Below are 25,855 nucleotides of genomic sequence, written 5' to 3'. Positions count from 1 at the left end.
ACTCCAGAGAGCTACGGACTACTCCTCAACTTAGGTGCAGAATGTCATTCTCCTTCCTCAGATATCATTTAGAAAGTCCTAATAAATTCATCTGGAGAAAGGATGAACATTAAATATTTACTAATAAGTAGTGCACTTAAATTTTTGAGCATGCATATTTAATAGATATGCTTTACTTCATCTTGGGTTTCATACTATAGTTCAGAGAGTTTCGTTTCCAGCTTTCAGACAGGACGGGCCTTTTTCGGGAGGGGGCGAGGGGAGGAGATTCTTGTTTGCTTTTTTCTGTCTTCTAGTCTTTAATGGAACTCATCAAGACACCTTCTCCTCTAAATGGCCACCAGTCCTGCCACCGCCTACACCACACAGACAAGCCACCAAAAACCCCCTGTCACTGCAAGACCATTTCCCGTGGCTTGAACAGCCGAGGCTCTGATCCTGAACAAAGAATTCACTTGACAACAATGGGGGAAAACAAGCGTTTTCCTCTCCATCTGATTGGTGGACCAGGTTCATCGCAAAATCAAAACTTGATATATTTATGTATTCAACCATTAATCCATTCATATTGCTGACTTTTCTCCACCCAAATACTGTAATTCACCTAAACATTTCAAAACAGGAAGACCACTGGGGGTTTTCAGGAACTTGTCATTTGTACAGCAATGATCCTTAATCTTGAATGGCTACTGGAAATGTTCGAAGACATTAAACAAATAATGTCCAGTATGTCACAGAAATAGTGTGGGGACTCTCGTTACATAATTTGTTTTGGGCCGAGTCTCTCTGGAAGGAGCTGCTGGGGTGTGCTGGGAAATGGGTGGTGGGCAGCTCTGTGCACAAGGAACTTTAGGCACATTTCACCCAGGACGAGCGGCGCTCTCCCCAGTAACAAAATTGGCCGGCCCTCCAGCTGCCCTGTTCCAGAATGTAACTCTTGCCCATCTCTCAAATTACCTTCTCAGATTCTGTGTGCGCGGTAGAGAAGCCTGGAAGAAAGAGAATCTCTTAAAAGCAGGATCTCACCAAAGAACATCCTGAGCCCCGAGTGAAACCACGTGTGGGGGGTGGCAGACTGGGGAAGGGACACAGGTCGGGGGAGTCACCATTTTCTGCGGACCCGTGTGGAGGTCGTTGTCATCTCTTGTGGATCTAACTTGTCAATTCTTGACACATGGAAGTTGTTAGTGCAATACTGTCGTTTTCAGTAGACCCGAGTACACAGACGGCTGTAGATTTTTGGCTTCAACTCAAATCCACTCAAAAACCGACGAAACTATTAAAATGTCGAGTATTCAAATCTGAATCTCTTAGTGGGAGATACCATATATGTGACAATGTATCCGTATCTGTATGTGCCATTTCGGTCCTCGTCGTCCGGTGAGCGGGGGGGGGGGGCTGTTATTTGTGTGTTTGTATGGTGTTCTGTAACGACTGCGGGCCCTCGAACACTTCCCTGTGAATCGGTTGTTCCAGGGTGCACCCACCCGAGGTGTTCTCGCTGGAACCTGAAGCAATTGCACCCTCCCTCACCACGCCTGCTCTCCAGGCCAGCGCAGGTCGCTGACCTCCCCGCACCTCCCGCGTGAGGATTCGGGGTCCTTCTCTCCCGGGTTCTCCTCCCTGTTGCCCCCGCCCCGCCCCCCCCCCCGCCATGGAAACACACACATCGCACACGGGCACGCGCACGCCGGGCACACGCGCAGCATGGCCCCTCCTGTCTGAGTCCGGCTTTGCAGGCAGGAGCTCCTCCCTCCCAGCGAGCTGTCTTGCAGTAGTTTCGGTTGTAAGCGCTCTAAGTTGGAGAGGCCCCGAGCCGCTGCCCGCAAGTGGCAGCGAGCGTCAGGGACGGAGAAGTGCCACCGCGGAAGGTAATGCCTGGACCGCAGCGCTGCTGCCAGGGCGCCGCGACGTCGGTGCCTTGGACAGAATCCATCTCCGCGGCGGAGTTATCTCGAGGAGGGAACAATATGGCCAGGAGCAACGGGAGAGGGCCCTTCTCCCCGCCCCCCCTCCATGGGCCACAGCTCCGGGCCGCGCGCCGAGGTGGGGGCGCTCCGCTCACCCTCCCCTGTCCTCGCCGCCACCCCCTATCCTGTTCCAGTAGTGGTTTGGGGAGTCAGACTGGGAATTTTGTTCCCAGACTCAACTTACTTCAACTAAGTACCGCCCACGGGGAGTAGTGGGGGTGAAGGAATGGAGTTTAAAACACAGGAAAATTAGAGTTGAACTTTTCAAAGATAAACATAAAAACAAATCAAACATTGCCGTGCAGCAGGATCCATGTCCTGAAGTCTTTCCGGAGGGACCCTTTGATCTCGGTTGAGCACTTACTGCGTTGATACTCCGCGTCTGAATACCCTAAACACATTTCCGGGAAGTAGAGTAAACGCACCCCCATCCAGGCCGTTCGTAACGCACACGCGCTCGGGACCACCAGGACCCCTACAAAACGCTCTGGACTCGAGGCTCAGTGCTCAGGTGCCCAAGTCGGCTGAGATGCATCCCCAACACGTCTGCACGTATGGATGCGTGCGTGTGTGCGGATCCCTGTGCGCGCGCTTAAACAGCTTCCCCAGAATTGGGGCTGCGGCGGCCGAGTCCTGGGGAGGAAGGGGTAACAACCAGCCGTTGGGACCGTGATTCAGGGCTATTAGGAGAAGAATGAGCTGCGTCTGAGTCATCGCGAGCCTCCAGACTTTCCCCGCAGTGTGGCAGAACTTTGTGCTGATGAGACAATAGTGGAGAGTGTGCGTTTCCTACAGGGCAGACCATTCTGGGGCTGGGGGAAGCCTCGGGCCTGCGTCGGGCCGCGGTGGCCCAGGCCCCTCCCCGCGCAGCGCAGACCCCCGAGCCCGGCCGGCGCCGGGGTCCCCGCGAGGCGGGTGCGTTCGAGGCGTGCACGGGAGGCGCGGGGAGGGGGCCGGGCGCGTGGCGGGGCCCGCGCGCCCTCGCGCGTCCCCCGCGCCCGGGCGCAGCTGGCGCGGTCGGTCTAGTGCAGCGCTCGGCTCCGCGCCTCGGGCGCTCGGCTTCACCTTCAGAGGCGCGGGGCGTGCGCATCCTCCTCCCCCCGCCGCCGCCTCCCCGCTAAGGTAGGGGCCGCGGTGGGGGGGCGCCGCGGGCCCGCGGGGGCCGGGGGGGGGCGCGAGGCCCGGGCCTGGATGTGCCAGGGACCGCGTTGTGCGCCGCGGGTTGGGGGCGCCGGGGAGGGGCTCCTGGGCTCGGGGAGGGAGGCTGGGCTTTCCCTGCTGGTAGTTGCTGGGCTCCGCAATTCCAGGAGAGGGAAGATGCAACTTCAGGCGGCGAAGCGAGCACCGGGAGGTGGCTTTTACCGCAGTGGAGGGGCGGGGTGGGGGCCGGGGTGGGAGCAAGGAAGAGCCTCTGGCTTTGTACACTTCGTCAAAGGCGACGCGGGAGGAGGGGAGCTCGGGTGCGCTCTCCATCCATTAGGAGACAAAGAGCAAATTGCCTTACTTTAAAGTAAAACGCTCTGGCTAATGAAGGTGAGTGATGGGGCTGCGGGCCCGGAGAGCCGCTTCGGTTATTAAGGGTTTGGTTGACGGGATCGATGCGGTGGGCACCGAGCGCTGCTGCCTCGGGGACGCGTTTGAGTGGGGCCGGGGGTTGTTTGTCCTCCCCCCTCCTTTCCTTGCTTACCCCACAGCTTGGAGCCTAAAAGTGACCCTTACATTAAAGAAGTGAGATCCTGGAAAGGAAGTTAGGGCAAGGGTGGGGGTGGGGTGGGGGCGAGGGTCCAATGACTCGGACACCGGAGGGGAGAGGGGGTCCGGGTGGCAGGGACTCCTCAGAGGTGCACCCAGCCAGACTGGGGCAAGGGGCCGTGCGGGGGGGTGGGTGGTAGGGAAGGGGGAGGTATTGATGTCAGTATGTATCCGGGTACACGTACAAGAAAAGAATGCTTGGGCTGTGAGTTGGGGGGGGGGGCGGGGGTTGGAAAAGCGCCTTGTCTGCCATTTCCAGGGATAACTAACACACTGCATAGTTACGCCCGGTGTTTGGATTAAGCCGCCTCGCCGTGTTGAAAGAAACGTGTGTGGATAAGTTCACTAAGAGCCAGCGAGTGGAGTGTTTCACACCGCAGTGTAGGGGGCAAGGTGGGTGCGGTGATAATCAGCTCTGGTGGGCCGGGAAGCCATTGGGCCCTGCCGTTAGGGACCGGAGAGACCCAGCCTTTCACCCGAAAATGTGGGTCTGTAAGTCAGCCCCACTAATTATCAGCCTTAATAAGCACCGCGCAGCAGGCTGGGAGCTTCTGTTCGAGCGTCCGTCTGCTCCTCATTCCGCTGGGCTTGTTGATAAAGAACTACGTGGTCTCCGGGTGTGCAGAGATCAGCTTGCTCGGCCCCCTGTTAAAATACATTCATCCTGTGCCTTATTTAATCCAGATGCACAAAAAAGCCATTTGCTGCTTCATTGTTGGTTTACGTTTTTTGAAAAGGCGACTGGTGTAACCTGTGGAATTTGAAATGCAAATAAAAGCCTGTGGGGGTTGAGGCAGAACAAATCGGCGTTTATAAAGTGAAAAAAAAAAAGATTCAATGTCTTTGAAATCATTGCAGAGGCAAAAACAAAACAAAAAAACCCCCACCAAAAAACCACCACCACCACACACACACACACACACACACACACACAACCGGGAGAGTCATTTTTCAGGGAGAGAATTGTGACGTCAGGTCTTTTTGGAAAAGATATTTTTAAGGTCTGAACCCTGGGTATGTAAAGTGCTTACAGGAAAAACAGATTACAAGATTAACATCTGTTAACATGATCGTTTATCTCCAGCCAAAAATAGGTCAGTTCTTAAGGAAACATGATTGCTACTGGCTCATGCTTAAATAAAATTAAAATAATGAGTTCATAAATTAGGACTGGAGGTTTTTTTTTTAATCTGACCTGTGAAAGAATATTTTTTAATTTCAGAATAAATGGAAGGTCAAAACTCCTTTTGGGTGTTGAGAAGGACTCTCCACCCTTCGCAGAAGCCCCCCTTCTCCTTATTCTGGGCTCTCTCTCTTCATCCCCTCCCGGGATTGCTAGTTTTCCTTTTCATCCATTGTGGGAGTACAAAATATACTTAAATGGATAATGTTTGACCCCTCCCCTCCCCCCGCCCCCCCCCCGGGTTAAAGAAGGAAAACTCTCCTCGCAGATGGCTAACTTTCAGATGTTCTTTTACCATTAAATGAATCCGTGGGGGCGGGTGGTGGTGGTGGGGTGGGGAAGGAAACAGCCTTGCAAAGTTTCCCTGCCCCCTGAGTGAGAGTGACGGCTCTGCCGGCCAATCCGTAGCGACTCTCCATCCCGGAGGTAATTTGGGATGTGAGAGAGAATGTGTGTGTGTGTGTGTGCGCGCCCGCGCGCGTGCGTGCACGCGCCCATGTGTCTGTACACTGTACACTGTTCAGCCCACCAGCCCTGCGCATCCGTAGGCTCCTGATTTGCACAGCTGTGTGGTACATGTAGACGTGGACACGCGTTTGTCCGAGTCCGGGCAGCTAGGTGGGCACTCGGCAGTCCAAATGGAGACCCTGCGACCTCCGAGTGTCCTACTGTACAGAATGGACGCAAGAGGCGCTTTCGGATTCGAGTGGAAACCTGCAGAAGGGAAGAAAAGAGGAGTAATGTGATTATGCTTTTCAACAGCTGGGGAATTGGCTCCTTCCGTCTCGTTCCCACGCGGCAGGCGCGCCCCAGCGTGCTCGGGGCCCGGGTGGGGGAGTCTACTTGCCCGGCTCAGAACGCACCGAGGTGGAGAATTGTTGGAACTGGTGTTAACTCCGCACAAAGTAAAGGCAGTGTGCACCTTCCGGCTTCCAATTTTATTTTGTCTCTGGAAGTTGATACTCGGCCCCTCTACAGCGTGACCTACTCATGGTCAGTGGAAGTTATGTGGCCCACTGACTTCGCCTACACAATGGGCATATTCACGGGCGGAGAGCGGCCTGGGCCGCTCCGAGCTGGCTGCTGGCTTGACCTGGCACCAGCCTCCCTGGAAAGGTTGGGAGCGGTGTGTGTGGGAACGTGTGGACCAGACCTGGCCGTGTAGCATCTCTGGTCACTGCCTCGGTTGCCGGGCTGCCACACGGCGGGACGGATGGCGATGCTGCAGTGTGCGGGTTAAGGACCCCCGTGTGCCCTCTCCCTCCCCGGAGACCCCTGCTGGGAGACCCTGGGAGGGACCCGCGCCCGGGCCGCGGGGCGGGACCTAGGTCATCTAGAGGGCCCTTGGACCCTTCGTCGCCCTAACTCGGTTGTCAAGCGAGGTCGAGTCCCGTGCCTTCAATTCGGGCATTTCCGCCCCCAAGGCGGAGTTGGATAGGATTCTGCCTCGCGCCCTCCCAAGTGAGCTCGCCGGTTGAGGAACGGGCAGCTCGGGGAGGTGTCGCTGGATTAAATCATTCCTATTTCTGAATCTCCCGGCCCTTGGGCGCCGGGCCTGGGGCGCCCGGGGGCATCCCGGGGCGGGCTGGGGGCGGGGGTCACTTACCTGCCCGCCCCGGGGGCGGGGGCGACGGCCTTTGGTTGCTGGGCTTCCTGGGGGCGGTCCGTGGGCGGGGCGGCGGGGATCGAGGCGGGGGAGGGCCCGGCCCGCGCCCCCGCCCCCCGGCGCCCGCCCCCCGCCCCCGTCATGTGGAGCGGACGTCACACGCCTGCACTGTAACCCTAGAAGTGAAAGAGACCGGGACCCACGGCCCAACTTCGCACCGTAACAAAGGCGGGGGTCCGTGCGGGCCGGAGGGGCACACGTTGGGGGGGGAGGGGTGGGGGCGGCAGTAGGGGGGTGGGGCGGCCTGGAGGTGGGGGCCTGGCCCGGGCTGGGGGGCTCTGAGTGGGGCGGGGAGCGGGGGCCGGGCCTGGCCCGGGGTCCGTCGGGGGGCGGGGGTCTGCGCCGGGCCCGAGGGTCTGCGCCGTGGCAGGGACCGCGCTCCGGAGGCCCAGGGGTGGCGGAGGCCAGGTAATTGGTTTCTATTTTAAACTTCACTTTGTTCTGGCGGAGGTGGGGCGGGGGGAAAGGCGTGGCCCCCAGAGCGATTACGTAACTGTTCACACCTGATTCCGTCCTGCGCCGGGGGTTCCGCGCGGATTGGGGCGCCCCGGCCCCAGGTGCCCAGGGAGGGGCTCCCGCGTGTGGGTGTGTGTCCTGCCGGGCCACCTGCCCTGGCTCGGCGGCAGGAGCTGGGTGGGCTGGGGGCCGCCTCGGAAGCCCAGAGGTGCCCGTGGGCGTGGGCCGGGCCTGCCGGCGGGGCCCGCTGCGTAACAAAGGGCAGGGCTGCGGGACCCTCGACCGCGCTGACCAGCAAGTCACAAAAGGAACTTCGGACGGTGGTCGTAGTGAGACAGTAGTTCCCTTGGGAACCTGCCATTAAGTCTCCAATCCTGATTAAAAGCGACTTGAAAATGGATGCACCTCCCCGCTGTGCTGGGTGGTAAATAAATACCCGTAGGGAACCGACCGGCGCGGAAGCAGGGATGGCGGTCTCCCCCGCGCAGGACCTTCTCCGGGTGATTTTCCAGGCGGGCCCGGGGACGTGATTGGGGCATTTTGGTTGAGGAATGTGAGTGCTACTTTGAGGAAGGAGGCGTTCGTGCTGTTTCATAGGCTGCTTTCTCCTGCCGAGTCAGCAGCTCGTGTTATCATTTGTTTGTTCCTCCCGCATTTTCTCTTGCGTTCTTTGGTGGTGGCGTCAGAATCGCTGCGTTATTATATTTACGCAGACCGGCCAGGATTAAACATGCCACACGCCTGTGCTGCGTGTGAATGGACGGTTGTCCCTTCCCCCTTTGGTAAAACTGGAGCAAGCTGAGCGGGGCTGGGGGGTGCGGGGGCGGGGGGGCCTGAGGGTAGGGTTGCAGGCAGGATGTCTTGGGTTTCACCGGAGAGCCGGCCATGCCATCTTGAATGGGCCCCTGAGAAACCCAGCTCCGAGTGCCTCGGCTCAAGTATTTTGGTAATGGAATTACAGTTTGAACGTGCTCAGATGCAAACACAGCGCGTCTAATACTTTTCTTCCCCTATTCGTAGGACTTCGTTTTTGTAACCTTGCTGATGTGAACGTCCTGAAACATTCAGGGCACGTTAATGTTCTAAACAAATAACGATCCCAGGATATGTGTGTGTGTGATACAGCTAACCTAGAGGCCTGGGAAGGTCTCTCCAAAGTGAAACCAGACAACTCCGTGCAGGATTGTTGCTGGGGACCAAACTCAACCAAGGGAAGACAGGAGTTTTTGCTGCTTTTCGTGTTTTCAGAGTCTCTCTCCCCCAGAGGCTGGCTGTTCCAAAATGGACCAGCTCAAGCACTTTGGCTTTGGGATGCGTACCTGCTGACCTGGGAATACTGTCCAGGACCAGAGTTAATCCCGTGTGTTTGTAAACAGCCTTTCAAGTGGCCCGAGCCATTTAGAGTTTAATCAGCCCGAAGGCCCAGGTTTCTGACTTATCGGGATGTTGTCCCCGAAACGGCCTGCAGGGACCCAGGAAGAGGTGGCTGTGGAAAGAGGTCCGCGCGGAAAGCCTGTTGTACCTCCACAAGGCAAACTCACCTTTATTCACCTTGTCTCTCCATGGGGGTGTTTGAGGCTGGGGTGGGGTAGCGTGTGATTGTTGCGATTGACCCACCAAGGAGAGGCGACTCCTGGAAAGGACGTGGCCAAAGCAGGTCTGCTCTCGCAGACGGTTTTTCGTCTTACCCACCAGGGACCAGTGCTAATGTGACCTGGAGACTTCGGTAGAGTTTAGCCCGGGATCTCTTCTCCAGAAGCCAGGGCTCAGTTTATGGGTTGTTGTGGGACTTTTACTTGTTTGCTCTCAGGGTCTGTATTGCTCTTATTCATAATTTACCAGAAGGAATCTTTTTGAAATCTTGAGGGAGTGGCTGGCTGGCTGGCTGCGTGTCGTGTTTCAAGGGCATTGCACCTTAATGCTGGAGCAACAGGAAACTGGGAGAGAACCTGCTGACGTGCGACGTGGAGGAGCTTGCCCAGACTTGAGTGCCCTCTGGGTGTGACCTGCCCCTTTTAAAGGTCCGAGGCCGGGCTCTGGCTTGGCCGTCACTCCCTTTTCGTTGGAGAAAAGGGAGCCCGTTAATTACATCATTAAAAATGGCATTTTGCGTATCACGTAACCAGGTTTCTGAGCGAACCGGGCTTCTTGGTCACACGTCAAGGGGACAGATTTGTATGTTCTCATTGGCATTTGATGGCCGGTTTAGGTGGAGACATCTACGCTAGGCGATAGTGTGGATTTAAGGATCGGTGACCAGCTGATGGGTGAAAGCAGGAGAATGTTAGGTATATTCAGGGGGCTGCTGCATTGTAAACCCTCCTTCAGAAGCAGACATCTTACATGCTGTGGATGTTGACACTTTGTATCCACAGGCGTGTGGATACAGCTCTTCTGACACAATCAGTTCCTTCTTTCAAACATGCATCCCTTGGCTGTCCCAGCCACCACACGTCCAAAGTTCCGGAGGCCGAGGGGAGAGTCCGATGAGCCCTCGTCCTCCTGAACATAGTCCAGGCATAGCTGTGGGCCCCCAGGTGCACCAGGGTGCCCAGCAGCTCAGGCTGGCCCTGAAGATTGCTCCTCCTTCAGTGTGGGCCCAGCTGCTGCCCGGCGAGCATCAGGGCACCTAGAGCCGCCTGGGCTGACTTACCGTGTGGCAGCTTTGACCTTCGCTTCCAGGATTATTAATGTCCAAACTTGAGGAATTAATGGCCTTACTGTCTTTAGCTGCCAGACCCCACCCTGTTGGTGGAGGCTCCGCCTGCTGTGCGTTTGCAGTGGGGATGCAGGTGTGCTCTGCAGCCTGACCCTGTGGCAGGTGGAGACGGCGTGTGTCCTGCAGGTGGATGATGGCAGGAGGCAGATGGGAGTGTGGGTGCCGATTCTCGGCCGCAGGCACGTGCCCTCGGCCTGGGAGTTGAGGGAGCAGCAATGGTCCGGCTCTTTCGGCTTGGCGCTGCATGGAGTGCGAGTGTGGCCCTGTGACCGTGGCCCTCTGCTCCCTCCCGGCCTCCCTGGCCTCTCACGCCCAACCTTCCTCTCCCATGGCCAGGGGTGTGCTCGTAGCAGTCGGTTAAGGGTTTGAATGTGTCTTGGGGCCTTGAGACGGATAGCATTTTCCAGCGTCAAGCCTTGGCCTTGGTCCTTTTTGTCCCCAGGAACCAGTGCGTTTTGGGGGGCTGGAGGTGGGCACTTCTCTTTGAAGGAGAGGTGACCTCTGTGCTGAGTGAGGCGAGGTCACACCCCGTCCCTACTCTCACCAGAGGTAGGGGAGCGGTTTCTGGGGGTGGGTCCTCTCTACCACCGCTCTTACGGTGTTCAGGAATAGTGGCAAATTGTCACAAACCCATTTTAAGAAAGGAATCACATCAAATGGTTGTGAAGAATTTGTTAAATTAAATCAGCTTAGTTGGGAGACAACTAAGAACAACTTTATAAACTTAAAATGTCTCATCCACTTCTTTAAAAAGCATCTTTATTTAAAACTAAGTTTCCTCCACAGAGGGCTGCTTCAGGGGCACGACTGAGCTGTAAGGGGGCGTCCGCGGCGCCGTGAACGCACCGTTTGTGCCTGAGATCTGCGAGCTGCCGAGGTCTCCAAGCACGTTTGAGTGGCCTGGGGAAATGAGCTCTTGTAACTGTCCGTGTGTGTATTCTTTGTCCCCCGAATCTGGCTGCACGTGATTTGAGCAGCTGAAGCTTTTCTTTGCGAAGCTTGCCCGGCTGTCAGATTTATGTCCAGAAGGAGATGTTTTCCAGCGCTGTGCGTTCGAAGGGGGAAAGGAGGGTGGTACCACGGCTCACCACTTTCCTTAAAAGTAGGTTCCCGGAGGAGATGGGGTTTCCAATGGCGCTGGGAAGGACAAAGCAGCAGCGATTAAAAATGCAGCTGTTGTTAGCATACGGTCGTGTAAATATCTGTAAAGTAAATGGGGAGCAAAAGCAAATCCTTTAAAAAGGAAGCAACTGCCCCGGTGCAGATACATTTGTGATACATTTGTGATACATTGTGCTGTTTACTTCGGATGGTGCTGTCTTTCTGGTCAGTCCTATTTCTGTTTTGGGTCTCTGTGTGTGGGGGGGTCAGGAATTTAATCCAGTCAAATTCTCAAACTCACTTTAAGAAAAGGGTAGTATACGGGATGGGGAAAAGTGTGTTTACTGTTGTGTGTGTGTGCAAAACACAGTTTCTTCTTGTGTTGTTATTTATTCATTATCGTATTGTCTTCCCCATGAATAACTAACGGGAAGCCCGCCTTCCCCCTCCCGAATTTCGGTGGGGTGTAGGCAGCTCCTCCGAGGGGCGGTGAGAACAGGGAGAAACGCTAATGCATTTCCTTCGGAGACAGAACTCGCCTGGTGTTTGACTCGTTCAGAAGCAGGTAGACGTGGCCCCCCAGGGAGTGGCTGACGTCAGCACAGCCCTGGGAGACAGCTGTCTCCCCATCCCCTTGCTCACGGAGGGGCGAGGGAGCCCAGGCGACATGTGGCGTTGGCTTTCAGGGACCGTGAAGGGAAGACTTAAAAATTGAGGTTCTGTGTTAAAACTCTGTAGTTTTTTCTTCATGGCTGAGAATTAAAAAAATATTTTTTCAGCCTTATTTAGTAAACCTTATTCGACAAACTGTTTCCCCTTCGGCTCTTCCCATGTGAAAGCAAAGGGTTTGTTTAGGAATTTTTTCCTTTGTCTTAGAAAAGGGCACCGTGCGTCTGCCTCTGCCATATGGCTCCATTTAACCTGTATTGCTGGAGCCGCCTGAGCGCTGCGTTCGCCCCGGTTTATTTCAGCGTTCGAGAACGTTCTTTGAGCTTTTGCTAGGTGCTGGGCGTGTCGAGAGTTGCGTGAGAGACTTGTGCCCGGCTTGAGCAGCTTAGGGGGCAGCCAGTGTGTCGGGTAGTGGGCCCAGGTCCTTGGGATTGTTCCTGGAGTGACTTGTGTGGGAAAGCGTTCGACTTCACGTGTTGACGGTTGGAGTTAACTCAGGAAACGCAGGCCCCACATGGGTGGTAGACGCTGCCACTTGTGGGCAGGCCGAGGCGGGGCTGGTGTGCGGGGACCTGTGCTGCCGACTCCAGTGACTTTGGCCGGGAGCTAAAAACCGGCTCCTCTGAGCAGTGTGCCTTTTATTTATTTGTTTGTTTATTTTATGGGTGGGTGGATGAGTGAATAGGTCCTGTTTCATAGTTTTTTACTTTCATTTCTTTAAATAACTTTTTTTCAATGAAAGGTAACCTGCAAGATTCTGTTAGTTGCAGGTGTACAACCCAGTCCGAAAGATGGCTCTGGTAGCGCTTAGTTGTCTTGAACTTCATTCGAGACAGTTTTCTTAGATTCTGTTGTGACAGCTGTCCTATTAGCGTGCGTTAAAAAAATCTTACCAAAATGGGTGAATTTTTGGGTAGCCATTTTAATATTGAAGATGGAAGAAGACGTGCAACATTTTCGGCCTATTGAGCTTTATTGTTTTAACGAAGGTAAAAACGCACCTGAGATGCAAAAGAAGACCCGCGCAGGGTGTACAGAGGTGCCGGGACTGGTCGAACGTGTCAGAGGCGGTTTGGGGGGTTCGTGCCAGAGATTTCAGCGGGGCGATGCTCCGCGGGTGGGCGGACCGGGTGAAGTGGACGGCGATCAAATCGAGACGTGAACGAGGAATTGAGAACAGTCAGCCTTCTACTCTGTGAGAGATAGCTGACATACTCAAAATACCCAAATCAATAAAGTTATTGGTGAACGTGAAAAGTGCATCTTTTATTTTATGGGAAAAAAAAACCAAACGGAGTTTTTGGCCGACCCAAAAGAACGTACTGAGTGCTTATCCCGCTGCGTCTCGTACCCCTGGCACCGTGCATAGGCGTCGCGTCATTGCCCACGACGTTCCCTGCGCTGTGCGCCGCATCCCCGTGACTGGTCTGTGACCACCATCTTCCCGTGGGAGCCTTTGTGGCGTGGTGCTCCATCACCTCAGGTGACTCTGTCACCTAGAGGTGGTTCTGTGATGTTCCCTCCTGAGGGTTGGGTCTGTTTACACAGGCCGTCCACGGGGGTCGACTTGCATGGAGTTCGCAAGGCGTGTCCTGCAGCCGCATCTGGGGAACGGACGGATGTGCCGCATCACAGAAGATTCACCCCCGTTTTTAATGGCCTGTGCAGCCGTGGCAACGCTTCATCGCTTGGCCCCTGTTCCTGGTTGAATCCATCTCATCAGCTTCCATGAAACTGTTTTTCCTTTCTTAGGGGAGAAAGCCGACACGCCTGTCCCCGTGGCTGTGGGCACCCGCAGTGGGGCCACTGTGCACAGGAAGGTGGGCCTGGCAGCCTCTCGGTGAGTGGCAGCTATGGGCGGGGACTCATTTGGGCTGATGCATAATTTATGTTGACATTATCAGCTGCTCGGAGAGAACACTTTTATGCCGTCTGAGAAAATATCATTCACATTGTTAATCACACCCCCTCAGACTGAGGCTCATCTCGCCAGAGCTGTTGGTGTCTTTAGTGTGACCATCAGCATAATGACGATGATCTGCCACTTTGCAATGCCAGGCACCGTGGAGGTTCACGCGATGCTGGTGAGTCACAAGGCCCCCCACTCAAGTGGCTTCCTCGTCTCAAAAATGGCCTTTTACTTTTCAAAATAAGACACAAGGAAGAGAGTTTCGTGTCTGAAGCCAGCCTAGACAATATTACCGTTAGTGAGTGAATGGAGAATTTAAAGGTGCTTGGGGGGCGTGGGATTAAAGTGGCCCTCCGTAAATTACCTTGGTGGCAGAAAAGCAGAATCTGTTCCTGGTTTTACAAGAAGATTGCTTATCCGTTATTTTCCAGAGGAAAATGGTGACCTGCTTTGAGCTTGAACTTGAGAAGGAAAAGTTAATTTTCCTAATAGCTATGCTGTCTTCAGCACCTGCAGGAATTGGTTAACATAAGAATTTGCTGTGGGTGGTGTTCGAAGTCTCACAAGCACGTGGGAGACGATCCGTGTTTGTCGTGAAGGGGCCAAAAGCAGCCGGGCCTCAGGCGGTCTGCATGGTGGTGGGTCCACCCACTGCCCCTGGATGCCACCTTGGAGTGCGCCCTGGACCCCCAGGGCAGCAGATGGCTGTGTCCAGGCTGTGGTTTCCTCCACCGCCCCTGCTGGAGCTGAGTGTGTGGGGCTCTTCTCCACAGTGTGGGTTTCCCTTGGTTCAGAGTGGTAGGTCCATTCAGCGGCGTGACCTTGAGGGAAGAAACACCGACTTTCACCATTATTTACCCGTCTTTGGGGCTTTCTGTCTGCACTTGTTCTGGAAGGTTAATGTTGGGAGTTGAACATGTGTCGCAACCACAGGGAATGGAGGATCTTTTGGGGGGAAGTCTGATGTTTTCGGGGCACAAAGCTCAGAAGGACACAGAGACGGGACCAGGGGAAGGGTGGCAGGTGGGCTCCAGGCCGGATTTCGTGACTCACGGTTCAGACCCGGCTGAACACACAAGGTCAGGTGGGGAACAGGCCCCTTGTGAGCGAGCTTGCCCAGAGCAGTCACGCTGCCTGGTGCAGACCCGGCCAGCGGCCGGGGACGTGGTGTGGGCGCGTGCCGTCCCCATACCTGTTCCACTTCTGGTGCCGAGCTGGAGCTCCAGAGAGAAGAGATGTTGGCCAGATCTTTGTGTCTCTCCATGGAGGTGTCGTGTCAGGGTGAGAATGGGACACGGCCCTGTTCAGAGGGACAGCAGCGGGGCAGAGCCAAGAATCTGGGTGCCCCAGTCTCTGGAGGCCCCGCAGCTGTGCACACGGATTTCCCACTGGGCGTGGGGCCAGAACACACAGTTTCTTGGGAAACCCAATGGCAATACCCCCACGAAATCATTTGTCGCGAGAGTAAATATACAGAGCAAATGTGACCAGCGTGGGAGAGAAAAGTCCCGGAATGAAAAAAGCACCAAAGACTTCTGGGGAGAGGGACCAGAGAAGACAGGTGGTGGTGGGGACAGTCCAGCCCATCCTGGGGGCCTGTCCTGAGCATTCCGGCACAGGGGGACCAGGGCTGGGGGGCGGGTGTCTGCAGGGGTCGGGTCTCCCTGTGGCAGAGGCCAGCCTCAGGGCCCCGACGGGCCGGGGCTGGAGGAGGAGCCGCCAGGGCATCCCGGCTGCAGGCGGGGGGGGAGGGGGGGGCACAGCCGCCGAGCGGGGAGCAGGTCGCCCTGAACGTGCGCTGCCCTCTCTCCGCCCCGGTGGTGGTGCAGACACGCGCCACGCACAGCCACCCGGACGGCCGGTTGCCTTGCAGACTCTGGCTGCCCTGCCAGCGTGCAGGGGGTCCCCCTCCCCTCAGCCAGCTGCAGGGACCCGAGCGGGGCCAGGAGTCGCGTGGAAACCCTCCTCCTTCTGCACTGTAGCCGTCCTCCTCCGAGGAGGAAGAGTTAGTGAGTTGAGACCCCAGTGCGAATGTGTTTTCCCTTTTCCGAAGAAGACAGGACTGAGAACTTTCAAAATTATTTCCCTCAGATGAGATTCCAGGTAGTTGGCTGCCTTTCTAGAAACTTCTCAGAATCTTTGATGACCAGTGTAAACCAAGAGGTGCCCCAGTCTCTGTGCCGTGCGCAAGTCTTCCTGGCCATCGTCCTGTGTGACGGTGACCTGTCTGAGAGCGTTCGCAGGCCTCAGGCGCTGGTGGCTGACATCCTGTGATGTCCACGTGAGTCGCAGCCATCAAGGGCACGCGGTGCCTTTGGAGTCACACGTGAAATACACAGAGAAAGAGACATGCCACCCGAGCAGAAGGCGGAAGGCAGGCCACAAAGAAGGGATAATGCTTCGTGACCAAATCACGACGTCCCCTCCGGAGCTCTGTGTACTTGAACCACAGCTCGGCATCTGACTTTCTTCAACCAAAGCCAGGGTGAGACATGGCCATTCGTACATCGAATAGTTGAGAAAGTCATTCATCTCCCATGAAAGAAAAGCCTTTTTCAGCCTCAACCAGAAGGAGACTTTCTACCTGATGTCACTCTGGCTGTTTATGTGTGTAATTTTATGCAGGCGAGGGCCTTGAACAGCGTTCTTAAGTCCAGTGCCACCACACCCTTTCCAGAGGTGGCAGTTCTGACACCAAGGACCAAGGGCACATGAGCAAATGCGAGGTGTCATGGCTGGTTTGAATCTCCATGACCATGTGGCCCATGTTGCCGGGTGTGACAGTTTCCCCATTAAGAGTACAAGTTCAGTTTCCTTACTGACACCTCACTACAGACTCAAGATGACCTTGCCAGAGGACCAGGGTCTCCCCTCCTGCCCCCTCCTCCTTCCTAGGTGGCTGGGGTCACCGGGGAATCACCCAGGAGGAGTGGGAGCTGCTGTGTGGTGTCCCCTGAGCTGGGACCCGACCCGTTCATGGCCCTGTGTGCTCTGAAGACAAGCAGAGGTCTTGAGTAATCCATCAAGAAAGAGAAATGTCAGGGGTCTGCGGGTTCGACACAGGGAACTGTCCCCGTTCCATCTGGCAGGAGGGAGTGGGCTCCACGCTGGCCGCCTGCCTGTCTCCCCTGTTCTCCAGGTCGGCGTAGGGACGGTCCGCTCGCTAAGCTCTGGAAATCGGGGCCTGCATTTCTCAAACTCCAGGGCAGGGGTCACGGACTTTTCCAGCGGGGGGTGGGGCGGGTGTGGGGGCAGATCCTAAGTGTTTTGGGCCCACCTCTCCATTGGCACGACCCAACCGAGGCCGGGAGCTTGGGGCCAGCCAGAGATGGCACACCGGCCAGGAGACGCATGCCACAGTGGACCCAGATTTGGATTTCCTGTTATTTCTCGTGTCACAACACAGTATTCTTCTGATTTTGATCCAGCCACTCTAAGAACATAAAAACCATTTGTAGCTCACAGGCTCTGCAGAAACAGGTGTCGGGCCGGGTTTGCCCGCCGGCTGCAGTTGGCCGACCCGCGGGGACCACGCTGCCTGATGGAAGGACAGCGCAGCTGTTGTGGGTTTTTCTAGTGATGACGTGAGAAAGGGTTAAAGAAGTGGGTAAAGTCATGCAGATATGTGCCACTTAACCCCTGAGATCCAAAATGCTACTTGGTCCTGTCCAGTGATACACAGATTGTTACTGAGATACTTGGATTTTTCTTTTTTACACTAAGTCTCTGAAATCTGGCGTGTGTGTCACACTCACAGCCCATCCCTGTTCGGACTTTGCCCCACTGGCCTCCATGGAGGGCGAGGCAGCTGTAGGGGGTGAGGTGAGGAAGCCCCTTCCATGCCCCATGGCCAGGTGCTGAGGGTGAGTCAGGAATCTCCACTCTGCAAGTTCAGCTATTTTTAAACAAGGACCTTGAGGGAACGTGTGTTACTTGGGAGCTGTCTCAGCCAGATCCTAGCTGTTACAGGGAAAAGGTGCCTTTGACCACCAGGAGTGTGCGCCAGGAGCCCCCGGGGCCCCGTGGGGCCTGGGGCAGGAGAATGAGAACTGCAGCGCATCTGCCCCCGAGTCCCGGGTGAGTCCTGAGGGTGCTCCTGGGTCAGAGCCCCCCCCACCCTGTCTAAGTGTCCCCACAGCAGACCCGCCTCTGAGACGGTGCCCAGTGCCTGAGATGTGGTAACTCTGTCTGGGTTGTAGGGAGCGGGGAACCGAGAGGGGTCAGGCACAGCCTCCATGTGGAACCCACCTGCAGGTGTGTGGCTCTGGGCCTGGCACGGAGCCTGTGACCTCCACCCCTTCTTGTGCCAAGTGGGCGAGGCCTGGCCTGCCCGAGGGCCCGAGCCAGGTGCCCCGAGGGCCCGGGAGGAATTCAGCAGTGCGTAGCCTGAGGGTGTGGGACCATAGAGGGACCATCACGGTGGCCTGACCTCATTCTCCTCCTTACCTACCGGCCACTTCAGAACCAGCGTGAAGCCCCTGTGAGTGGTTTGGTCACTTCTACGTGTTGCGTGTTGTAAACCTTGCCTGTTTATTTGAGGAGAGGCAAGGAGTGTGGTGTCATCAAATGAGGGGAGGCACGTAGAGGTTGGCTCACCTCGAGACACTGGAAGCAGAAATGTGGAACGGAGATGCCGGTCCCTGGGCCTGGGTGCCGGCTGCACCTGCTGCGAGAGCCCGGCGGGCCTGACTTCCTGTCTGCACCCGGGGGTCAGAGCAGTAATAGAATGCCCGCCCCGTGCTCGCTCGCTCTGTCGAGGAACAGAAGACAGGAGGGAGGCAACGGCCCCCAGCCCTCCTCCTGCATCCCCATGGACCATGTGGGGCCCCAGGTGCTGGAGATTTGAGTTTGCTCCCGGCTCTGAGCGGAGCTTGGGAAGGGCTTGCAGTCGGGGTGTCCGCTCAGCAGGGCGGTGTGGAGGGCAGAACTTCCATCCTCACGGTGGCTCTGGGATAGATGAGCTTCATTGGGCCTTTTGAGTGGGTCGTTTAGTATCATAATATTAATAATAGCAAAGATGAAGGTTTCTCCTCTTCAGTAGGTAGCAGTAGTGGCTCAGAAAAGCTCTTCTTAGAGGAAGAGAAGTGAGTGAGTTTGTCAGAGGAAACCTGTCCCCTTCAAGAGGGAACTGCTTTGAAGGAGCCAAGGGCCCGAGGGCTGAATGTGTCCCCGCCCGCAGTGCTTTCTGAGTGTGAGCCTGCGTGACCCTGGGCTCCCAAGAGCCATGTGGAGACGAGCAGAGGGGTGTGTGACAGTCCTGCCTCGAGGGCAGAACAAGGGGCCGTTTTGTGGGTGCCGGGGGTGTGTTTGGGGCGTGTTTGGGGCAGCCTGGGAGCGAGGCAGAGGGAACAGTTACACCCGTGTAAAACGGAGGGAATCACGTCGTGTTGGTGCATTTAGTCAGTGCCTCGAGGTGGGCTGCGCACCTAGTCCCCCCCATGTGACTGGACACCGCTGACCTGTTTGGCGGTTCCCTTCTGCCCCATTTTCAAGGTGAGACAGTTAAATCGCTTCCTCGTTCTGGGCTGGCCCTGTTCTTGGCGACAGCGCCGTGGCTCACCTGCTCTTCCTGCCGGTAAGTCAGGTGTTCAGCTCACCTGACTGAGGGTCAGCCACAGTTTATTGTTTTGACTGAGGGTCAGGCTCCATCTCTTCCCCTATCAATCACCTAGTGCTTTCCTTGTGGGAAGCCAGACGAATCCTGTTCGCTCTTGCCTGCGGAGTCACCGGATCAATGTTCAGAAGGTTTACCAGCTCTTTATTGTTTAATAAGGGTGACCAGGGTTCAGGGGGAGTAACAAAGTCCAAACCGACATTGTTCAGCCATGATAAAGAGCACGGCTTATCCGTGAGTGTTCCTGTGTTTCTGCGGGTCAGCAAGAGCGTGCTGTGGGCGTGTGCAGCCTGGGCCAGTGCCGGTGTCTGCCTGAAGCAGGTGAGCTTCTGAGCTGGGATCTCAGTTTGTGTCCAACCTGAACCTCTCTGGACTTTTGCAAATCCGCATGCCTCTCAACGAGTTACATTTCGTAAGCAGGCCTCTGTCGTGAAAATCACTGAAGCGTCCATCGCCGGTCACCTGCCTCTTAGCCATTCATCCATCCAGGTGGCGTCTAGAGCTTAGGCGGATTCTGCCCAGGCCAGTGAATTTACAGGCGATCAGTTGCCCGTGGGTCTGCTGGGTGGCCCATTGGAGCACTCCAATGCAAATGACTTTCTCAGACCGACCACGACTGGGCGACGGGGTCCATGGACATTGGACGGGGGACTGGAGGCTGACGTTGAGTCCCTCAGGTCAGAGTTTGTTCATGTTCATGTGAAAGTTCACTTTGCTTCACTCACCTGAAGACGCCCGGAGTTGGCACCAAGCGTATGGGCCACGTTTGGCTCTTAAAATACAGGGGTCTCGGTGCTGAGAACCCGCTGCTCCTTCCCCGGACCGTGTGATGCCGACTGTCTCTCCTGTGGAATGTCTCTGCTGGCAGTGAGTTGAACCATTATTGCAGGGAACTCTGTGAAGCTACCAAATGTCAAGATTGCACCGGAACCGAATGTGGACAAGTAGGTACCTGGGATCTTGCGTTGTCTGCGTCTCTTGCACAAGGGAATAAAGAGGCAGTGAGTGCATCACTTTGAAGACATCCAGAGGTTTTCGAAAGCAAGTTTCATGGAAATTTGCAAGTGGTCTGAAGGTATTGCAAAGGGGGCTTGGGGAGGGTGTGACGTCACAGTGGGTGACACGCCTTTTGCGCCCACACTTGTCGGAGTCATGCACTCACGGCCCCTGCCCGAGTTGGAGGTTTTCTTTTCAGAGAATGACACGAAAGGCACGGTTCCTGGACTCCAGTCGTCACCTTTGCCATCCAGATCCTTATAACCTAAAGCGGAAATCACATTGGGGAACAAAAGAACGAGTTGGACATTTCCCAGCACGGTTGGGATTTTATTTCATGGAAATGACTGTACTGCGTGCCTGCCGTGTGCTAATAATCACTGCACCGGGATTTTAAATACACGAGCTTCATGACCACTAACATTTTCACAACTTCCCTCTTCAAGGGATGTGCAGGGGGCACTTGCTTGCTCACACCCATCGGACAGATGGTGGCTGTGAGCAGCCTTTAGGTGCAGCTGGCCCAGCCCCTAGGAGCTGGACGTCCACCCCAGGAAGCTGCCCAGTATTTACTCCACCCTGGTGGGGGTTTGTCCTGGCATGCAGAGAAACTCTCCAGTGCACAGTGTTGTGTTCTTGTGGGCAGAGTTCTTTAGCACAAACGCAGTGTTTGGGGTGAAGGGGCACTTTAACTGATGGGTCTTGCCACACTCTCCAATTCCAGGCATCGAAATGCCTTCGCAAAGCCAGCTCCGGTGACAGTGTGAGCAATGGCCGGTACTCGTCCCCAGGGGGTGTCGTTAGTCCCTTAAGTCTTGGCCAATGTGATAGGGGAAATATGTCACCGAATGCCAAAAACTTGAAGTGGTGTCGATCATTTTGTAGGTTTCCTGACCATTCTCTTTTCCTTGTGAATGGCCTGTTCATTCACTTGGTCAGTTTTTCCATGAGTGTTTCTTGAATTGTTGCTCTTTTAAAACAGTTGGGTTATTAGGATAATCACCTTGTGCTTTGTGTTTGTTGCCTTTTGTTTATCCTTTTGTCAGTTACTCCACATGTAAGTTCTGTTTGCTCTGGAAACTTGCAGACAGCCTGCGTCCAAACCGTTTTTCAGCACGTCTGACTTTAGGGGGTGTTTTTGCATTTGTGGGGGTGGAGGTGTATGCAACAGTTCTCTTCATTTCTTACACGGTTATTGGTCTGCTTACTTTTTCTGTTGATTCCTGAGTAAACTGTGGACATTTGTATTTTAGTAGAAAATCATTCATTCATCCATATTATCCAGTGTATTAACCCAGATTTTTGAAAAACATACCCTTTTAAATTCCTTCTGTTGGTGGTCGGTAACCCCAATTCCTCCCAATGCGTGACTTTTTCTTTGGTTAAAACAGATTTTATTTTTTCATTTGTTGGAGGGGAAGGGGGAGAGAGAGAAAGGAAGAGAAACATCCACTTATTGGGTGCTGCACATCCCCTTCTGGGGACCTGGCCCACAACCCAGGCTTGTGCCCTGACTGGGAATCGAACTGGCGGCCTGTAGGTTCGCAGGCCTGGCACCCAACCCACTGAGCCACACCAGCCAGGGCCTGCTTTATTTCATTAGGTCAGCTAATCATTTTTCTCATTGGATTATCAAAGAAGCAATTGATTTATCAGTTTTACTTTTTTCCCCATTAGTTTTTAAAATTGAAATGTGAGGGATTTTACCCTTTTTGTTAGTCTTTGACCCACCTGTTTGGTTTACACCCACTGCCTCTAACGGCTGGAGTGCTCCTGTTTCGACACAGAGTTTCAGGAGAGGTTTCGGTTGTGCTTTGCCTTCCTCTCCCTCCGAGTCCTTATGGAGGGTCTGACGTTTTCCAGACGGCTGAACTTTGGTTGGTGCTGTTTCTGCGTGTCGGTTTGGCGTCCCGCTCCTACCCCCGGAGCCCCCGAGGCCTGCGCCCGTCCTGGGTTGCAGCCGTGAGAGAACATCTTTGGGGTCAGGGGAGAGGGCCCGCTCCTCTGACACCCATTAGCAAGGTGGCAAGTGTGGGGCTCGGCATTCACGGGTTACGTAAACCTTCCTTTTTGATTTGAGTCCTCTACCCTTACGATGGTCTCTGATCCACCGGGCGTGGGGAGAGCCGTTATTTCTCCGGCCACTTCTTCTTGGGGGTCTTGCCATGGGGGTCTTGCCAGGTGTTCACTGAGGCGTTTGCTCTGGATTTGACTCTGTGCTGTTTGACTTAAAGTTTTAGGACAGTTACTCTCTTTGTGATTTCTCTTTTTTACTCTTAATAATAACACTGTGGCTTTTGTGCAGTCTTAGTACCTTTTTAAAAAAACCGCAAATTAAACTTTTACTGATATTTTCCCTCTCACTATTGTTTTCACATTTTTCTGGTGTATTTTGTGCCTGTGTCTCTTTTTTTTTTTTTTGGTTTTAGGTGTTGCCACAGAAAACATATACTGGGCTGAGATTTTTATCCAATCACAGAATATTTTTTAATAATAACAGTTTTATCCACTTATATTAATGCTAAAACACTTACTTTGTTTTCTCTCCCAATGAAAAGAAACTTTCATGTGTCTCCCTTTTTCCTTCAGTTTCCGTTCATTGGTCTCTGAATTGTTCCCTTTAATTTTTGAAATCAGAAGACACACAGAAAGGCTAATGTTTTCAGTTCCACTTGCGGTTGTAATTTATAACTTTTGCTTAAACTGTGTTTCTCAGTTTATGGACCTCGGTAACTAGGCCGGTTTCCTCTTCGGGGAGATGGAGCAACCGGCCCTCCTGCTGCCCCTCCCTGCCTTCCTCTGGTCTCCTCGGCCCCGTCCCACAGCAGTTCCTTTTTTGGGTGTTGTCTGGGTCCACTGTGGCTCACTTACTATTTCACGTTATGTGTATTTAATCTCACGTTGCGCCCACGTGCAGACGGCGGGTGTCTGGATCTACTTCTGTTCCTTGGCTCCCTGGGGTCGGCGATGCTGGCCAGACTCTTGCGCTGTTACTTTTTGCCGAGGCCCGAGTCCCCTCAGGTGGGACCAGGGGACCTTCTCAGGAGGCTCGGGAAGGACAGCTGGCTGGTGGGGACACCGGTCCTGCGCTCAGTCACCTCCCTGAATGGAGGGGGGTACCTATGAGAGCCCAGTGTGGGCAGTGGTCCCATGCGTGGGTGTGCACGTGTGCATTTGTGTGCACGTGTGTTCACAGCCACGTGTTCTCGCCCATGTGTTTGCACCACGTGTGCACATTTGTGCATGAGGCTGAGTGTGTGTGTGCATGCATGCATGTCTGAGGTGCAGCAGGCAGGCAAGCGTGGCCCCGGGCTGATGTCTCTGGTGCTATTGGGGTCGGAGGTCAGGACTGGATGTGGTGAGACTTGGGATGGGGTGTCCTGTCCCTGGGGCCCGGATGTGGGGCACCCTGTGGGTTCCCAGGAGGGTCGTGCTTCCCATTGCACGAGCGGTTGTGACACAGGAGAGGCGACGTCCTGGATACGGCAGGACAGAGCCAAAGGCTGAGGGCGCGCGCCGGGGGGTGTGGTGCGTGTTGGGCCTCCAGGCGGAGGTGCCCCCCCACCGGCTCCCATTGTCGCCTGGGCTGGGCTGTTGGGGTGTCTGCAGGGCGTGGGCGTCTTCTGTCAGGTGATGTCACACAGTCCAGCAGGACCGTCCACTCGTCCGCAAAGAGGCCTGGGCGCCCTGCGTGGCTTGTTCTGGCTGTGGTGGCCGCGGCCCCCAGGCCCCAGAGACGCCTGGTGTATGTGGCCCCTGGGGCTGGTGGCCGAGGCTGGGGTTGACCCCTCCTGTCCACCCAGTGTGTGTGCTCAGGTCTCACTGGGAAGCATCAGGGGCGAAGATTCAGTGGCGGAGGCCCTGGCCCAGCCCGGGGGAGAGGACCGGGCGGCCGGAGCCCCGATGGGTGGCAGGGTGAGGCAGGTTGCAGCTCAGCCGTCCTCTGTCCCCTGTCCCGGGGCTGGAGTGGCCGAGCCCCTGGGCGCAGCAGGTGAAGGGTTTGCTGGGAACGGACGTGCGGCTTCCACACTGCCGAAACCATGCTCCCAAGGTTCCTCGTGGGCCTGCATCTTGAGCGACTCCTGCTCCTTCTGCCCTGTGGGTTGGCGAGGGACCGTGGGCATCTGTACCTGTGGTGTGCGTGGGTTAAACCGCCTGTGCAGTGTCTGCTCAGCTTACGGAGGCGTTTTCAGGAAAAGGAGACTGCTTAGCAGCAGAAAAGCGTACGGGAGGGTCTTAAAAACCAGTTTCCCTGCTCTGGACGGACTCCTGCACACAGGCAGGGTTTACGAAGACCTTCGCGTGGATTCAGGAGGAGCGGCCCTGCCGTCGGCCCGTGTGGTTTTGCGGTGTGCGTGACAAAAGCTGAAGCAGATTCAAGTTCTCAAGTAAGCGAGGCAGCGCAGAGCAGGGCCACGTGGGCCTGCCAGCCAGGAAGACGCAGGCATTCCTTCCAGAGCTTCTGGGAACGGGCTCCATGGGCCCCGCCGCTGGGCCATTCAACGTGGCCACTCTGATGGTGTGGACTCAGGATCCATGGCGGAGCCGGCCGTGAGAGCAGATTCATGCTGGGTGGAAACACACCCTTCCCGGGGCTCGTCCTTAGAGCCCTGCGTTGGCATCGGGTCCTGACAACTTCTGCTTTGCTCCAGCGGGAGGGGAAGGTGTGTGGGGTGGGGGGACAGGGGATGCTTTTCTGTGTGTTTCCGCCCAGAGAGCTCACAGCAGAGGACACGGAGTGGAGCAGGGTCACCCGCCAGTGGGCTGTGTGGATGGGAACCAGAACACTGGCTGCTTCGTCTAGAAAAACATCTTTCACCGAACACTCTGGTTCTAGTGGTGGCCCGAGGCGCGCGGAACTACGCTGCTTTCCACCAGTCTGTTCCACAGGCTTTTCACGGTGCATTGCTTCCCTAAGGAGAGGACTCCATGAAGTATTTGTTTATTCTTTGTGTTACCACTTTTAAGGGAAGGGGACATTAAAGTATCTGAAGTGATCGTAAGCATTTAAAACCCAGATAGTTTTACTTTGAATTTTTTGTTGTGATAAAACATACAGCATGAAATTTGCCGTTTCAACAGTTGCTAAGTGGGGCCGGTCAGTGCCGGCGCTGCCTTCTCCACTGAAGGAGTGTGAGTTGAGAGAGACCCAGGCTGCCGTCTGATGTTCCCGGTGCAGGGTGGCTTCGCCTTTCAGAAGAGGAAAACAGCGAGTGACGCCTCTGTTCCATCCCAGCGTGAAATTTAATTTTTAAGAATATTGACGTTTCTGGCCAGGAGACTGACGTTACCATACTCTCCTTTATTGAACATGGGGATCTCCGCCCTTGGTCCAGCCCTGTGGTTTCACTTAATTCCTGGTCCGTCTCGAGAAGTCTCCCCACAGTGCAGCTGTGGAAACGGTGACAAGGATTTGGGGGCTTTCACCCTAAAAGGGAGGAGATGTCAGCTGACTTCACAGCAGTTTCCTCGGACTGCCCACCCTGCATAACACACGTCCATAGACCTCTTCTACAGCTTATTTTTAAAAAGCCCACTAAAAATAGAGCTGTAATGAGGGTAGCTTTCTTAGTAATATTTAAAAAAAAGAGCAGGAGGTCCTTAATAATAATATGTTTGGGTGTAATTTTGGGTTGGTGACTTCAGCCCCAGCCAGCCCTGCATGGCGGTTGCTAATTTTATGTTGTGCTGGGAGAAGGAGAAAGCTGTCCTCCAGCCGGGGAAACGTTAGCACACTCTAATTTGACATCAGTTATTTATATTCAGGCATACAGAGCTAAACATGTGGAGACACTATAACTTCATTAAACCGAAAAGGGC

General features: G+C 55.1%; 1 protein-coding gene across 4 annotated transcripts in view; it reads left to right on the top strand.

The window, feature by feature from the left end:
* The first annotated feature begins 2,974 nt into the window (after positions 1 to 2,974).
* The window catches only part of ZNF516 (zinc finger protein 516), a 77,778-nt gene continuing 54,897 nt past the window's right edge, over positions 2,975 to 25,855 (top strand). The window contains exon 1 of one of the 4 annotated variants that reach the window (XM_037035934.1): positions 2,975 to 3,092. The gene's annotated coding sequence lies outside the window, so the exon portion shown is untranslated. Of the gene's footprint in view, positions 3,093 to 3,401; positions 3,504 to 6,634; positions 6,746 to 25,855 lie in introns of those variants that run through there. The other 3 variants (XM_037035942.1, XM_037035947.1, XM_037035925.1) reach the window with 3 other exon arrangements.

This window comes from Sturnira hondurensis, unplaced genomic scaffold (genome assembly GCF_014824575.4).
Source record: "Sturnira hondurensis isolate 20B ecotype Veracruz unplaced genomic scaffold, ASM1482457v3 Scaffold0001872, whole genome shotgun sequence".
NCBI lineage: Eukaryota > Metazoa > Chordata > Mammalia > Chiroptera > Phyllostomidae > Sturnira > Sturnira hondurensis.
The sequence above is the reverse complement of the archived record's forward strand: the minus strand, read 5'-3'. Positions and strand labels throughout refer to the sequence as shown.